The following is a 12,228-nucleotide window of genomic DNA, read 5'->3' as shown; positions in this document are numbered from 1 at the left end:
GAATATGCCTTTCAGATGAAACATAATATTTCTGACATGTTTTAAATGTAAGGAATGATACTTTGCTAGATTATAGGAGAGATAAGCTGTCACTGTAATTACACATCACTATTCTTTAGATTTTTTTTTTTTTTGAGGTACGCGGGCCTCTCACTGTTGTGGCCTCTCCCGTTGTGGAGCACAGGCTCCGGACGCACAGGCTCAGCGGCCATGGCTCACGGGCCCAGCTGCTCCGCGGCATGTGGGATCTTCCCGGACCGGGGCACGAACCCGTGTCCCCTGCATTGGCAGGTGGACTCTCAACCACTGCGCCACCAGGGAAGCCCATATTCTTTAGATTTTTAATTAAATATTTTAATATAAGTCAAATACAATAAAATGCTCTCATGCCAATGCCATGATTACTACAGTTTTATAGTAAGTCTTGAAAGTGAAAAGGTAAGTGTCTGACCACCTTTAAATTATTTTTCAAAATACTTCTGGCTATTCTAGGTAAATGGCATTTCCAATAAATTGTAAAGTTTGTCAAGTTTACAAAATTTCTTGCTGAGATTATGACTGGGATAGAAACAAAGCTATAAAGTCTTCCAAGCTATGTATGTAGTTCAATAATCTGTTTATTTAAATTTTAATTTTTCAAGGTTACTCGTCTATTGAGTAGTAAGTAGTTCATAGCTAGCTGTAATTTATAGTTTAGTTATTTTGTCAAATTCATTCCTAAGTATTTTGATTTTGATACTACTGTAAATGATGTCATTATGTTAATTTTATATTGAAATATTTTGTCCATGGTGTCTAAAACTGCGATTAAAAAATATCTATTGCTCTTTTATTTTGAATCTTGCCATGATCACTTTACTTTATTGTATATATTTAGATTTCTTTCAGTTTGATTTTGGTGTTTTGTTTTTTTTTTTACAAAGATTATCATATGGTTTGAAGACAGTTTTAGAGTGGGGCATCTTTGCCCTGTTGCAAAACTTAGAATGAAATTGTTCAGTCCTTCAACATTAAATATATACTAGTTCTAGGTTTTTCATAAATGACTTATCAAATTGAAAGGTAGTGCTCCACTCAAGACAGTGGAGTCATAGGACGTGGAACTCACCTCCTCCCACAGATACATCAAAAATACACCTACAAATGGAACAATTCTCACAGAACACCTACTGAACACCAGCAGAAGACCTCAAATACCTGAAAGGACAAGAAAGATCTCTACGTAACCAGGTAGGATGACAGGAAAAAAAAGAGGAAGCAGGACGGGACCTGCACACTTGGGAGGGAGCTGAAAAAGAGGGAAGGTTACCACACTCTGGGAAGCCCTCTCACTGGCAGGGAGATCAGCCAGGACAGAAAAGGAGCTTCAGAGGCTCCTTTTGCTCCTTCTGCAGAATGCAGCCCACTATCTATGGCAGGCAGAAAAGAGAGAGACCTACGTGGATGCACGTGTCACTGCCCTGTGCACCCCAGCTGCCTCCTAGGAGGGTTCCTGTTCCAACCACCACCTCAGCGGGCCCTGGGAGCAGGCATCAGTGGGTTGCCCACTCACAGAGGTGGGGTTGAAACCACAGCTGAGCCCCAGGGGCTGTGTGACTCAGGAAGCAGGGCTGAAATCTCTCAACATGGCTGCGTGCACTATGGATTTACACCTCTGCCTCTGGCTTTGTAAATTCATCACCTGTGGGACAACCAAATAGACAATGGGTGCTCCTGCAGCTGGGACAGAGCTGGCCTTAGCAGCTGTGGGCTTTGTGGGTGCATGCACACGGGGGGCTGGCCTGGGCCTGGGTCTGAGTTGCCTCCATAGCTCCCAGAGTGGGTCCAGGTTCGTAACTACTGCAGTCCATGGACCTGACTTCAGCGCATTGCACTGGTGGCCTTGTGGAAACAGTGCCTGAGAGACATGAGGCATTGTGTGATCCAATCCTGCCTACCTCACACTGCAGCTCACAAACACAGCTCAGAAACAGATCTGGGGTTTCTACTCCAACACCTTGGGAACAGATCCTGCCCCTGACAAGGCAGTGACAACCACAGAGCTAAGGGGAGGACCTGCTCAACCTCCAGTGCAGGACCTGGTCACCACAACACCAGTCACACCTCCTATCAAGGGGATAATGGCCAGCATATACTGAGGAAAGAGGTGGCAAGGCATCTATATTAAAAACGGCCTTCACACCAAATATATTAAACCCATGCAGGTGACACAGGTATGTTCCCACATAAAAGTAGTCCCCCAAGATCACAGTAGATAACTGTTTCTCCTAAACTCATAGAGCAAGAGAAAAAAAGTAAAATGAAGAATCAGAGGAACGATTCTCAATTAAAACATCAAGAGAATTCTCTTGAAAAAATAAACAATGAAACAGACCTCTTCAGTCTAATAGACATTGATTTCAAAAAGGAGATAATAAAAATACTGAAGGAATTTAGAAAGGCTATTAACAGAAATGCAAATTACTGTAAAAAGGAACTATAAACTATAAGGACGAGTCAAGAAAAGTTAGAAAATTTATTTCCAGAGATGAAAGCTGAACTAAAGGCAATGAATGCAGAATGAATAATGCAGAAGAAGGAATAAGTGACCTGGAAGATAGAATAATGGAAATCACCCAATCAGAACAGCAGACAGAAAGCCAAATGATAAAAAATGAAAGCAATATAAGAGACTTTTGGGATAATATAAAGCAGGACACTCTACTGATAATAGGGATCCCAGAAGGAGAAGAAAGAGAAAAGGGGATTGAAAATGTATTTGAAGAAATTATGGCTGAAAACTTCCCAAACCTAAAGAAGGAAACAGCTATCCAAGTACAGGAAGCACAGAGGGTCCCATACAAGGTAAACCCAAACAGACCTACACCAAGACATATTATAATAAAAATGGCAAAATTTAAAGAGGATTCTAAGGCAGCAAGAGAAAAAGAGTTAATTACAAGAGAACCATAAAGCTATCAGCTGATTTCTCTACAGAAATGTTGCAGGCCAGAAGGGAGTGGCAAGATATATTCAAAGTACTGAAAGGGAAAAATCTACAACCTAGGATGTTCTACCCAGCAAGATTATCATTTAGAATAGAAGGAGAGATAAAGAATTTTTCAGACAAGCAAAAAGTAAAAGAATACAGCAATATTAAACCTATCCTAAAGGAAATATTGAAAGGTCTTCTCTAAATAGAAAAGAAGTAGGAATCTATAGGAAAGAGAAAATCACAATTGAAAAGTAAGTAACTTAAATAAGCCAGTACACAGATTAAAAAATATCAAAAAAATTCTGTGAAAGCAATGATAACCACAATGAACAGCAAAAGGATATACAAGAAGATGTAAAAGAAGACATCAAAATTATAAAGTGTGGGGGAGAAGAGTAATAAAATATAGATTTTTTTTCTAGAATATGTTTGAGTCTATATGACTACCAGTCTAAGGCAAGTAGATGTAGGAAGGGAATACTATACTTGAAAAATAGGGTAAGCACAAATCAAAAACATACAATAGATTTACAGAAACCAAAAAGAAGAGAACATAATTATAATACAAATTGAAGCACAAAAGGAAAAACAAGAAGGGGCAAAGAAGAAATATAAAATCAATGGAAAAACAAGATTAAAGGGGAAATAAATATATATCTATCAATAATTACCTTAAATGCCAATAGAATCAATGCTCCAATCAAAAGACACAGAGTGGCAGAGTGGATAAAAAAACAAGAGCCTACAATATACTCCCTACAAGAGACCCACTTTAGGGCAAAGGACACACATAGACTGAAAGTGAGGGAATGGAGAAAGATATTTCATGCAAACAGAAATGAAAAGAAAGTGGGAGTCATAATACTCATATCAAACAAAACAGGCATTAAAACAAAGGCTATAAAGAAAGATAAAGGACACTATAATGCCCAAAGGATCAATACAAGGAGAGGATATTACACTCATCAACATATATACACCCAATATAGGAGCACCAAAATACATAAAACAAATACTAACAGACATAAAGGGAGAAACTGACAGGAATACAATAATAGTAGGATACTTTAACACCCCACTCACATCAATGGACAGATTTTTGAGACAGAAAATCAGTAAGGCAACAGAGAACATAAATGATACAATAGAACAGTAATGTAATTGAAATTTCAGGACATTACATCCAAAAAAAGAATATACATTCTTTTCAAGTGCACATGGAACATTGTCTAGGATCGACCACATACTAGGGCAGAGAAACAAGCCTCAACAAATTTAAGAGTATAGAAATCATTTCAACCATCTTTTCTGACCAAAATGGCATGAAACTAGAAGTCAACCACAGAAAAAGAAATGAGAAAAAAAACAATTATATGGAAATTAAACCACTAAACAACATGCTACTAAAAAAACAGTGGGTCAACAATGAAATCAAAGAAAAAAGTAAAAAAAACCACCTTGAGGCAAATGACAATGAAAACATAATCATGCAAAATCTATAGGATGCAGCAAAAGCACTGCATAGAGGGATGTTCATAGCAATACAGACCTTCTTTAAGAAACAAGAAAAATCTCAAACAATCTAACCTACCACTTAAAAGCAGTAGAAAAAGTAGAACAAACAAAACCTAAAGTCAACAGAAGGAAGGAGATAATAAGAGAGGAAAAAATAAAATAAAGATTGAAAAATAGAAAAAAATCAATGAAAGCAAGAGCTGGTTCTTTGAAAGGGTAAACAAAATTGACAAACCTCTGGTCAGTCTCACCAAGAAGAGAGAAGTCCCAAATAAACAAAATAAGAAATGAAAGAGGAGAAATCACAACTGATATCACAGAAATACCAAAAGCCATAAGAGAACACTATGAACAATTGTATGCCAACATATTTGACAACCTAGAAGAAATGGACAACTTTTGAGAAATATAGAGCCCACCAAAACAGAATCAAGAAGAAATAGATAATTTGAACAGACAGATCACTAGAAGTGAAATAGAATCTGTGATTTAAAAAAAAAATCCCTACAAATAAAAGTCCAGGGCCAGATGGAGTCGTAGGTAAATTCTACGAAACATACAAAGAAGAACTTATGCTGATCCTTCTGAAACTCTTCCAAAATATTAAAGAGGAAGGAACACTCCCAAAGACATTCTTTGAAGCCATCATCACCCTGATACCAAAACCAAAGACACTACCAAAAAACAAAATTACAGGCCAATAACTTTGATGAATATAGATGCAAATATTTTCAACTGAATATTAGCAAACCAAATCCAACAACACATAAAAATGATCATATACTGCAACCAAGCTGGATTTACCCCAGGGTCACAAGGATGGTTCAACATATGCAAATCAAACAATGTGATACACCACATCATGAAAAGATAAAAACCATATGATCATCTCAATAGATGCAGAAAAATCATTTGATAAAATTCAACATCAGTTCATGATAAAAACCCTTATGAAAGTAGATATAGAGGGAACATATCTCAACATAATAAAAGCTATTTATGATAAACCCACAGCCAATATAATATTCAATGCTGAAAAGCTGAAAACCTTCTTGCTAACATCTGGAACAAGACAAGGATGCCCACTCTCACCACTTCTCTTCAACATAGTATTGGAAGTCCTAAGCACAGCAATCAGACAAGAAAAAGAAATAAACTGTATTCAAATTGGCAGGGAAGAGGTAAACTTGTCATTATATGCAGATGGCATAGCTTGAATTCATAAGTGGAAGAACAATGAGAATTTGAAGTGTTGTTATATTTGTTCAAGGACATTACTCTTAAAAATTTGAGAAACAGTATTTAGTGTAATTGTTAAGAGCACAGATTTGAGGTCAGACTATTTGGGTAAAATAAATACATCTGCCTTTTATTGGCTGTGTTTACTTGAGCAAGCTATTTAATGTCTCTGGGTCTTTGTTCTTCATCTGTAAAATGGAGATAATATATTCACATCTGTTGTCAAGAATAAATAAATACACGAGAAACACTTCAAATGCAGCCTTATCTACATTAAAGTACTGTGTGTTAGTGATTATATTTAGTCTATTTTCCTATCCAGTGATAAAAATTTTCATTTCACATTTAATTTCCTAGGGGCATTTTATAACAACTAGAAACCACAATAAAAACAAAAAAGTTCTCAACACAATTATTTTCACTTCCGCAACATGCTTTCCGTATGTATGTGTTTCCCCCTTGATTGATCTACATTCTATAGTTGTTTAACCTACTTTACCGAAATTTCTCCCTGATGATATTGTCCTCTCAAATTTCATTTCAGACATTCCCTCCTTCATCCTAAAGCCCAACTAAATCCCCTGATATAAATGATCATCTCTCCATCTTAAGTCCCATAATAATTATCACCTCGGTTGTAGCAAAGATTGTATTCTGCTTTGACGTTTTTTCATCCTCATCCAGATCTTAAATAACTTATCTATGAGCTTTGAGTTGAATCATTCTCCATCACATGTATAACTTGAGCTTTTTCGTTGTTATTTCATAGGTAATTTTTAAGTTATAAAAGTAATGACTTTAGAATATTCAATGTAACTTAATACTTTATATGTATATGTAATACCTTATGTAATGTATAGTTAGAATTAAGATTCAATTATTTTCCAAATGCTTTTATTTGTGGGTATCTATATAAACATTTGCCTTTGCTCTGTTTTCTAATTTTAACTTTAAGAAAAGGTAGTACTTTTCCTCTGTATTTACTAGTGGTTTTACAATATTTTAAAATGTATTTTTCTCACATAGTGCTCATCCATAATATTACAAACATTGGGTATTGCATTAATATGACTAAGTTGCTGTAACTTAGTTTGTTAACAAGAATATATTTCAAGAAGTATACTGTCCAATTAGTTTTCTATTTGAATAATTTACAAACCTTCTGAAAATGGATAATAGTGAATAATAAAAATGTCATACAAATTAGTAAGACCTGTCTAATTATATAACTATATGATATATTCTAAACCTTTGGGCCTTAAACACAAGATAAATCTAAAAAACCTTATAATTTAGATAAAATACATAATAACAAAAACAATAGCAAAGACAAACATTCCTATAGTTCCTACTATTTATCACACAATTTAAGAACTTTACTAATGCATCTATATGATGGCAAACAAAAGCTTAACACTGACTATTTCTAGTGCTATTACATGTGATTATTTCTCCTTATACTTTTTTGTTTTGTGCAATAATTTTGTTAACAAATATGTTACTTTGGGGCTGAAAAATTTTGCCTTTTATGCCTTTTCTCTTTATTTTTAAGAAGTTACTTTCTGTTTTTCCAAATAATTGTACCAGAGTGGGTTTTTCATACATTCTGATATTCAGTGGAAGAGACTCTCATACACAAATGTTTTTTAATGATTTTATCTTAAAAAATCTTATAGGATTTTTAAAAATTTGAAATATAGTTATTTATTTCTAAGTTAATCTCAAGAGAAAGTTAAAATAACTGCAACTATAAGATGTAAGAAATAGGTATACATGAAATGAAAGAGAAAAAGAAATTCTTAAAATCAGCAACTATCAAAAAATCTTATATATTTACTATATACCATTTTCAACATACATATAATCATATGCCTCATTTTATGGAAAAAGTTGGCAATATTATATATAGTAAAAATGTAAAAGCAGCAGCGAGTTCAATGTGAGTCTTCTTTATTTATAGAAAAATTTCAATGAAATGATTTCAATCTCATGATCTATCCCTTTAAAGAGGTTCTCTGGTACCACCTTATCCCCACCTCCATCTGTATATGTGTGTGTATTTGAAAAAGTTTTAGATTTTTATTTGGAAATAATTAAAATGGCGTGATGTGTCTCTCTAATATGGGTCTCGTTTTTCAGACTTTTGTATACTTCAGTTTGAATGCAAGAATTAAGGTCACTGGTGTTATACTTTAAGGGTTTGGGGGCTTATTTTTGGATAACCGTGAGACTGGGCCCATTTTCACATTAGCAGTGACTTGAAAATTATTCCACTGGGTAACAGACATATTCAAAAACTACAATCAATAAAATTAATATTTTAGATACGATCATAATAAAATCTTATTAATAAGTGATTAGGTGTGGGGGGCAATATTTTATGTGCATTTTGTTAATAAACAAAATACAACATGCATTCACTTTTAAGTGAATAGCCGATAGCTCAAAGTACTGCCAGTATTGCAGTTTTGAAAGAAGAATTTCCCTTCACCAAATAAATGTTAGTCCTGGTATATTTCCTGAAACAATCTAACTTTTTATTTTCCAAGTTAGGTTTTTAGCCTATGAACTTCAGCATATTTTTGAATGTTTCTTTCTTTTTTTTTAAAATTTTATTTATTTAATTTATTTATTTTTGGCTGCATTGGGCCTTCGTTACTGTGCGCGGGCTTTCTCCAGTTTTGAGGAGCGGGGACTACTCTTCCTTGTGGTGCGCGGGCTTCTCATTGTGGTGGCTTCTCTTGTTGCGGAGCACGGGCTCTAGGCACGCGAGCTTCAGTAGTCGTGGCTCGTGGTCTCTACAGCACAGGCTCAGTAGTTGTGGCCATGGGCTTAGTTGCTCCACGGCATGTGGGATCTTCCCGGACCAGGGCATGAACCCGTGTCTCCTGCATTGGCAGGAAGATTCTTAACCACTGCGCCACCAGGGAAGCCCAAATGTTTCTAATAATGGTGTACCATGAACTAATTCAACACCGATCATTTTTACATACTGGATTTTGTTGTTTAAAGCAATGAGAGCCACTTAACCACAAGGACATCCTTTATTGAGAAACAGGATACCACTTAGAAATGCATCACAATAGTTGCAGAATATATATTATCTAATATTCACTGGGCTCACTGTGAAACAGACTTGAGCTAGCAATAAAACAACCTATTTTATTAATTTTCATTTACTTAAGGGTCATTTAGTCCAAACTAAATATAAATTATCATTAATTCATTCAACAATATTTATGGAGCACTGATTTAGGGGCAGGTCCTTCTCCAAGCTATGGAATTTCTGTAAGTTTCCAAAAGACATCAGTCCTAAACTCATGGAGCTCAGTCTTATAAATCTTAATTATATTAAAAAGTCTTTTGTAAAGAACTTTTGTTGTTGTTTCTAAAACAGACTCAATTCAAAGAATTAAAGATAAATTATATACTCATATAAAATTTCAGGTTGATTTAAGTTAAGAAAAAAAAAAACAAGAGAGAGAAAGTATATCTTTCAAATTTCAAAAACAAAATTATCCATTTCTCATTAAAGCATTTACCTTGTGTAAAATAAGGATGCTTCAGCTTTTTCTCTCACTTCCATAGGAAGGGATATTTCTTCTTTCAAGAGAGAATTTCCTGGCATTTTCCTTTTTTTACTAAAAAGAAACTATTCTTATATGTTTTACCGGATTTTCACAGCACCAGGACCCGGGGTAATCAAAGTCATTCACCAGAATGACCGTGCATTGTAACAAGGCCTTCTGCTGCTGCCGTCTGTCAAGAATGGAATCTTTTTTTTAATGTAGAGAAGCCAGGAAGAAATAAAATGAAATGTCTGCCCTTTAACATTTCAGAACTGGGAAACTGATTCACTCTGCCCTATTCCAGTTAAATGTAATAGATGTATTTTTGTACTTGTTCAAACCACAGAGCTTCTGATGGGCATTCTTTTAAAATACTCCTATAGATAGAATATATTCTTCCTCTCTGTTTATTTTCTTTGGAATGGCAGCTGCCTCAACTTAATGAGATTGAGACCATTTCTCTGAGGATCAGATGCTAGTTCAGTGAGATTAATGAACAGTATGAAAGCTTAGTTTGATATTTGAAAAACTTATTTGTTTACTTATTTATGACCACTACTCATGGAATTCTGCTCCATAACCAGTGAATTCTAGTTCCTCAGGCCTGATTCAGGGTAACATGTAGACTTTAAAATATGACCAATACTATCCTGATGATATTTTGACATCCTTGACTCTCTAGTAGAATCAGTGGATTTTTAGCAACATTTATTATTTGTTCAGAGATTTAGAGTTCATTCATTTGCATCATCTGTCTTATCAGAGTGCCTGAGTGAAGAATGATGGTGATGGTTTCTATAAATACACATTCTCAGTTGAAGGAAACATTTTTCTAATCCTTTCCTATGGTCATTAAAAATATTTTGAAAGTAAATATTAAATATTTTCAATACCAGTTAAAATTAAAGTATTATATCTCTGTGTATCTATTAATATTGTAATTGCATCGTAGTAAGCTGAAATATGTCTCCCCCCAAAATAGTCACAACCTAATCCCTGGAACCTGTGAATGTTACCTTATATTGCAAAAAAACAGGGGTATTTGCAGATGTGATTAAATTGAGATCTTAAGACAGAAAATTATGTTGGATTATCCTAAATGCCATCACATGTATCCCTATAAAAGGGACTCAGATTTTACACAGATGGGGGAGAAGGCAACGTGAAGATGGAGCAGAGAGATACTTAAAGACACTGGAATGATGGGGCCACATTTGACGGGATGCCTGCAGCCACCAGAAACTGGAAAAGTCAAGGAAAAAATTCTCCTAAGAGCCTCTGGGGGGGCCATGGCCCTGCCGCCACTATGACTCAGATTAAGTAATACTGACAGAATTGTGAGAGAATAAATGGAACACATTTTGCTTGTTTTAAGCCAAGTATCTGCTGAATTGTTACAGAAACTTTTTATGACTTGGAAAAATTATTCTTATGTTATCTTCTTGATTGAGGGCTTAGCTAATTTATTTCTTGGTTTTTAGTTAATTCTTGAAACATCAATGTCTTTCTGAGAACTATTTTTATCATATTATATATTCATCAGCCCATAGTCCATATGGTTGCCATTTAAGCAAATTTAGTGAGATTTTTCTTAGTGCCCATATTCTATGTCTGTAAAACATTATAGATGTTTGAATAGATTGAATGTTATTCATATCGTAGACACATATATTATAGGTTAATATATAGAGGGGTATGGATAGATACTTTTTAATATCAAGTAAAACAAGTTTTATTATGATATAATCCCTTCTTTGTGTTTTCCTCTTAGTTTTTTGCTTGCTTTGCTATATTTGAACAAAACTGTTTCCTATTGACTTATTACTTACACATGTCATACAGTTTGTAATGATTTCCTGTGAATTTAAAATATACATTGTTATATCTTTAATTAGTAGACCTTTAGTTAACCAGTTTCTACCTATAGGTGATATGTTGTTTCACCTGTCATATAAGGTCTTTAAAACTGGCCTTAAAATGCCCTAAGGCCAACATTGTCACTGTTTTTTTAGCTAAAGACTTTTCTCTTGTGGTGGAAATAAAGGGGAAGCATCAGGATGCATATACTTGTCCCACCCACATGGCTGTGTTCCCCTCTCCAATCTGCATCACTAATAAGCATTTCTAGTTGATCTTTCAGACCTTTACTGTGAGAGACCAATGGATTTAATGAAGAAAGAGTCCTCCAGGACATGCAGACTCCCCCAGTTTCTTCAGTGCAGGGTTGTTTCACATGGCATTCCCAGCCTGCAATTAACCTTCCTCAAATGTCTGTCCTTCTAACTAAATTCTTCTTACCAGCTTCCTGCTGTGTCTACCAATTTTGTTTACTTTTGTGCTGTTTTAAGAACTTGTTTTATCTGTATGTAACAGTACTATTGTAACAGTGAAGAGCTAAATTGGACTGCAGGTTAGATCTGTTTCTTTGAATTTAACCTTTGCTTTTCATTGCTTTTATTATTATATCATACATAATGGCCTGCCTCAAGGAACACTGCCCCTCTGCCTGAATGTTAAACTAAACTGCCTTGGTTCAGCTCACAGGGAGCCGATCTGACCCTGCCCACTTGTGAATGGCTGCAGTTAAGAAGAAATTAACACATCTCCTCCTATTTTGCAAGATAAATGGCCTTGTTTACTTTACTTCTTCACCTTCTCTCCCTCTCTGTTCTGTAAAAGAAACTGGCATCCAGACCCCGATAAGATGTTTTTTTGGGAACCCTTGCCTCACCACTTCCTGTCCCGATTTATTGGCCTGTCGTGCGGCGAGCAGAGTGAGCTTGGACTCGGTAACACTATTGCATTATTTGGAACATTAGTTACCTCTTAGATGTCATTTTCTAAGAAAGACAGCATCACATCTGACTCTAACAAATTGTAAATTCTTAAGTATGTCTTAACTGCTAGAATTTTCTATTTCTTATTCCACTT

This window comes from Delphinapterus leucas, unplaced genomic scaffold, assembly GCF_059928025.1.
Source record: "Delphinapterus leucas isolate spDelLeu-1000000601 "Yukka" unplaced genomic scaffold, BTC_Dleu_Yukka2 spDelLeu_asBTCV2_sq40, whole genome shotgun sequence".
NCBI classification, from domain to species: domain Eukaryota; kingdom Metazoa; phylum Chordata; class Mammalia; order Artiodactyla; family Monodontidae; genus Delphinapterus; species Delphinapterus leucas.
Note: the sequence above shows the minus strand (reverse complement) of the source record.